This window comes from Salarias fasciatus, chromosome 6, assembly GCF_902148845.1.
Source record: "Salarias fasciatus chromosome 6, fSalaFa1.1, whole genome shotgun sequence".
In the NCBI taxonomy this organism is placed as follows: Eukaryota; Metazoa; Chordata; class Actinopteri; order Blenniiformes; family Blenniidae; genus Salarias; species Salarias fasciatus.
In genome coordinates, this window is record NC_043750.1 from 38,972,922 (window position 1) to 38,978,911 (window position 5,990).

Genomic DNA, 5,990 nt, shown 5'->3' on the forward strand with positions numbered 1-5,990 from the left:
CACAGTTGTCACAGTGTAGTGTCTCAAGTGAAAATGCATCATTTTTTTAAAATATTCATTTCAGAAAAGTTTCATGTTTACACATTAACACTCTGAAAACGATGTTCGTTTCCATTGAAAATGGCAGGAATGACAAAAACTATGTAGTTATGATGTTCGGCCACTAGTTGGCATCGTTGTTTTGCTGTTGTAAAATAAAGACAAAATAAATACATTGTTCCTATTGTCCATCTATTGAGCATGTGCAGAAGAACCATGTATTCCAGTCGCATTAAAATATCGTTTTGCGGTAAAGACTTTGTGAAACTAAGAAACAAAATAATCTCGACTGTAAATGACGGAGCTTAGCTGTGTGAAAAAGAGTCCGTCCCCCACATGGATCAGGGTTCTTGTTACTACAGTCTGACAGTTGTGGAGCAGCGACTAACTGAATGTGAGGATTTTCTTTCTCACTTAAGTGTAATGGCTGCAGTGGAAAACAAACCCACTGCTGTAGCGCTGCTGGTAATTCGTCGCAGTCAGTTAGCTTTGTCACGTTGTTTGCCGTCACCAAGAGTAGAAAGATCGCTCCCCTCGCCCTGTGTAATATGAGACAAAGACAATGTTCTGTGCAGAAGCACCACAATGCCGTCCACTCAGGGGAAAGAAGGAATTTGTCCTCCACGTAAATGAGCTCAATTTAACGGCCACGTGGGATTTGGACGATTTCCTCATACTTCCTAAATTAACTTCCTGAGAAAATACCCTTCCTCTTGTTCCGACTCAGTGCAAGCTGAAGATCTAATTGTGGCCCGACCATGAACAAAGGGACGAGACAGAGGACAACAGCGATGTTTGTGAGTCTTTATTGCCCGACTGACCCAAATGATGTGGGAATCATTTGCTGAATGTGGAGAGGCTGGAAGTAGATGATACATAATGGGATAAGAATTGCTTTTTTCTCAAGAAAATACTCAAAGAAGAACTGAGCCACAGGATCAAGACTCAGACGGCAAAACAGTGGAGGTCAAGTTGAATCTGCATTATTGATCACCTGGGTGAGCTGATTTTTAACACAATTGTTATCGGCCATTGTTGAATAATCCATTAGCATTAACTTCTCCGAGTATTTCCCGCAGTCTGATAAGATTACCCAGTTCTGCATATTTATTAAGGCAATCGCACTAAGTGGAGAGTGATATCTTTCCCATCTGTGAGTGATCTTCGGTGTGCCTTGTTAGCAGATCAGCTTCCATATGTTTACATGTAACATCAAGACTGCAGAATTCTGTTGTCGGGGTTGTGCCTGATTAGTCTTCTAAACTTTTCTCAAACGGTGAGAAAGAATGCAGGCTGATTCATCCTGAGTCATTTAATCACTCCACTGGAGCACTGGAGGAACGTACACTTCATCCATCTTTGGGGAGTCATTTCTCTGCATTTAACACCATTGTATTCAGATTTGACCTTTACACATGTTTCAAGTCCTGGGCTGCCGAAGCGCAACGAGCTGCCGAGTGTCAAGGGACCCACAGCGCTAAGGGTCAGCAGTGGATTTGAACCTTTGACCTACAAACACCACCTTCATCTCTTACCTCAGGCCAACCAATTAAATTCAACATTAGAAACAGTGACCTGCGTGGATGATGGTTACTTGATGTGGTGATCGTCACACGAAGGGCAGTTTAGCATAGTTTACTGAGAGATGCTGTGATCTGGCTGTATGTGGGAAGAAAATACAGCTCATCACAACAGTGAAACCCCGAGGTTGTATTTTATAGTGATAATTCAAATTGATTTAGCTGAGGAGAAAAAAAATTATTTTTTTAAAAGAGAAAACATATACAGTAGTCTTTCTATCATAATGAAATTGTTCACTATTAAATAAATAAATAAATAAATAAATAAATAAAAATCACACTTTACCAAATGAGGTTGTACAAATTGCATCCCAATTCAGCTGGTCTCTTCTCTAGACCACCACTGCCCTTAAAGGCAGATATACATTTGATTTTTAACAATATTCAAGATATGAAATAATACATTTGAAACATTTTTCTAATAATCTGCATTTTGGATTCATGTTAATCCATGTACCCATGTCCAGTTGTGCTTTATCCAACTCAGCATGGAGAGACAGTGAACCACGGACACTGGCATTCACATGAAATAACAACTTTGATCCCTTTTACACAATGTTTCAAGTGAAAATGCATCATTTGGCATTTTCACTTCAGAACATGTGTTGAAGTTTACATGAAATTTTCAAAAAAGCCTGAGAACAATTCACACAATACACATTAACGATGGGATAACACGGACATTTGCATGGAAAGACAATGACGCTGGATTGTTATTACGGTGCCTGTCAGCTCTAAAACTACCAAGTCCAGGAGAATCTGGACTGAGACCAGGACCAGGACCAGGAGGGTCTGAACTGGGAGTCATGACACTGGAGGAAAACATTGTTCCTGTTGTAAATCTACCGAGCATGAGCAGTAGCAGCGTTTCCACTTCAAGATGCAGATGGAGCCTTTTCATAAAGTTCCATTTTGAGTGGTTCCGCACACCACTGTCGACTAAACAGAAACACAAAATGCAACAAAAGTTTTGTCTTTTCACTTGAAAATACTGTCATGTTAACAGGGCCTTTGTGTCACGTACAACAGACACATGACTGTGGGCGCTGCAGAAAGACACATTTACACATCACACTGACTCTCTGTGTGCCTTCCATGCATGTGTCAGTTTTACCCAGTTGTGATCTTGTTGTTTGTGTGTTGATGTTTATTTGTGTTGTTTGTGTTTTTCTTTTTCATTTTTCAACTTGGTGGACAGTCTCTGCACTTCCCTGCAATACTTGTATACCTATATGACAAATCTCAGCAAATCTTATCTAATTTTGCCCCATATCTGTGTTTGTGAGTTACGTTAGAAAGCAGAGTATCTGCAACACACGAGCAGCGACAACTTGCTAAGTCCACACAGAAGAGTGCTCCTTCTCTCGTTACGAAGTGACACTGATAACCAGAGTACATATTTCAGAATAATACAGTCTGGCTGAGTACCACTGCAAGGAACATGCAATCATAATGGAATCTCTCGTTGTACATTGTTCGCGGTGCGAGTGTGTGTAGCGACGGGAGCAGCGAGTGCATTTAGAAAACAGCCACGGCGGCGGAGACAAACCAGCTCTGCTACTGGGGGTCGATATCTTCCACTGACAACCTATTAGAGCGCACATATGACCAATTCCAGCACACATAAGAGTGAGGCCAAAGAAAGGCTGAAGAAAGAGGCAGTTCTTCTCCAAACAGAGCTCTCTCGTGCTGCCGTTCTTGTGATTCACCTGCTCGTCTCCCAGCGGTCAGGGTTGTTTGCCTCAGATGATTTCTTTTTTGCCTCTCCAAAGTAGAAGCTGATTCTTTCTAATGAGGCAAAGAAAAAAGAAGCAGTGTTGAGAGTGGGAAAATGTTCTAGGGGCACGGTGCATTGAAATATTGTGAAACAAAGTAATGTCTAATCCTTGCCTATATTAGCAAGCCAGTTTAAATAACTTTCTCTTCTAATGTAGAAGTAATTACCTCGCCAGGTCGGGTCTCTGAGCGGAATATAAACCTAAAGGACTCTTGAAATGCTGATACAGTGAAGAACACACAGTTGATATCTCTCACAATGTGACAGATGCTATCAAGGAGAATGTCTTAACACTCTTCATTTAGTGAGCAAGAGGTAGTTCTGCATCAGCGACTGATAGTTACTGATAGTCTGGATGATTCAATAACTAGTTATGTGAAAATCAACTCGTGCATTGATCGCTGGGTTGGTCTTTCTTATTGATAGACATGTATCTGCAGCTGAGTGAAGGTACGATGCTCTCCAACCGGGACGTCCGACACAAGAAGACAAATGACCATAAGAGGAAGCGGTAACAAAACCACTGAGACAAACCACTATGTTGACGGACTGTCTTCACAAATGAGCAGCTTTATACGGCCGACCAGAAAGTGACTTTACACAAACAAAGGTTCACATATAACGATGTAAAATGCATCTGAATGTTCTTTGCATAAATTAAAGGCTGACCTGGGCGCAGTGGTTGAATATGACCAAATAATGTTAATTTTTTGAAGATTTCTTCTATTGCTGTCTCAGCATTTAGATTCCTCTGGTATAGAAGGTCAAAACGGTCGGTAAATGTGAAGTTATTTGCACGGGGAGCAGAAATAATCCAATTATGACAAATAAGCAGAGTACAGAGGGCGAGCAACCAAATCAAGGCCACGGTCGCTCACAGCGGCCATCACAGCTGAATTGTGTGAACCGAGGCTAGTAAGACCCGCTTCGTCAAATTTTCCAGGTCATTTTGGCTTGATTGCCTCTCACAGCTGCCTCAACAAGTTGAAATAATGCTGCAGTGTTCTCTTGATAGTTTGGTCTTTCACATTCATTTAACACATTTCCCTTTGCATTACAGAGGAACGAAGCCACCGGCTCGCTGCTGCGGCGCCACGTCGACCTTCTCTGGAGGGACAATTACTCTGCAATACACTGGATTAAAGTGGGAAAGTTCCAGAAAACCAGCAGGATCCACTTCAAAATGTGCAGAATGTGATTGCAATGCGACCAGATCAGTTTTTACTGAGCAGAATGTTCTGGATATCTGAGGATCTGCAGCACATGCAGATGTTGGGTGATCTTCACAGCTCTGCCCACCGTTCATCAATCCACTTTTTGACAATTGATAAAGCTTCATTCCTTGAGCGCTGAGAAAATACAGATCCCTTAAACTCTTCCCTCCTAATGAGCACAGCTATTGCGTTTACAGGCTAACGTTAACTTTACCTAAAGTTGGAAAACTTTGAAGTTGCAATCAAGGCTGTTAGTTCCAGAATGATGAGGATCTCCTCCTAAAGTAAGCAAACGTTTAAAACAGTAACCCTTAAGATCTCAGGTTCAACTTGTGCTAATTCTAACAGACGGATGATTTTACACAACAGTTCGTCCCAAACTCGACAGTCCATCCAAACACCAGAATCCACAATCTGATCAAAATATGAGACTAGGTGGATTTCCCAAAACATGTGTTCCACCAACAGAATAAATCCAGACAGATATTTTATTGATGGCAATAAAGTGCCTCTTCATAATAGATGTACAAAAAATGTACTTTTACTCTTTCAACAAAATGGTCTGCTGTTCAATGGGAAACAAACTTCAAGGAAAAATACCGACTCACCGGTCGGACAGAAAAATGTAGTATAATTTTGAGAACATTTCATTCTCAATCATTTTTAGTAATTCCAAACTCAGTTACCGAATACTAAAATTGAACTTATTGTAATTACATCTCAGGGTCCACTTCAGGGTTCACTCGTGGGCCACGGCCTACACTTTGAGAGTCACTGACAAAAGACACTAATTGAGTTCACTGCTTAATAACTGGATCATATTAATGTGAAATATTAGTGCAGGACTGTTAAAGATATTTTAGTTCAGGGGCCGCACACAGCCCAGTTTCATCATGAGTAGGCCGGACTGGTAAAATACTGCAACAGTAGCCTTCAGATTTAAACATTATTACATTATTAAACAATACATTATGAAAATGTCTATTTTCCCCAAATCAAACCGTTACTCATCAAAATAACCGCAATCTCAACTTGAAGCCAATTTTAATGAAACCTTCTGGTGCTATAAACTCCTCCTATAGCTGCTGTATTCTGCATGTTTATCAGATTGGAGCCTATTGTGGACCAATATGGCCCTCAGGCCTTACATTTGACACCCCTGTACTAGTGTATGGACGATACTATTTTAAAGAACTTGTTTTTAAAAAGTTGCATTTTCATACATGAAGAAGGAACTGTCACTGCTGTTGAGGTTGGATGCTGAATTAAGTTTGCCACCTTATTAATTTTGGATTCTTCTCGTACCTCCTGCTCATATCTCTCCGTGTCACTGCCTTGTGTTCATTTGTCCAAATTAATCTTCCTTATATTTTCTGTCAA

The 5,990-nt window shown here is 40.8% G+C and overlaps 1 long non-coding RNA gene across 1 annotated transcript; it reads left to right on the forward strand.

Moving 5' to 3' along the window:
• The first annotated feature begins 776 nt into the window (after positions 1-776).
• On the forward strand, positions 777-5,526 carry LOC115390539 (uncharacterized). The gene is made up of 2 exons (XR_003931689.1): positions 777-1,037; positions 4,457-5,526. It is a non-coding gene; the product is annotated as an uncharacterized LOC115390539 (long non-coding RNA).
• The last annotated feature ends 464 nt before the right edge of the window (positions 5,527-5,990 follow it).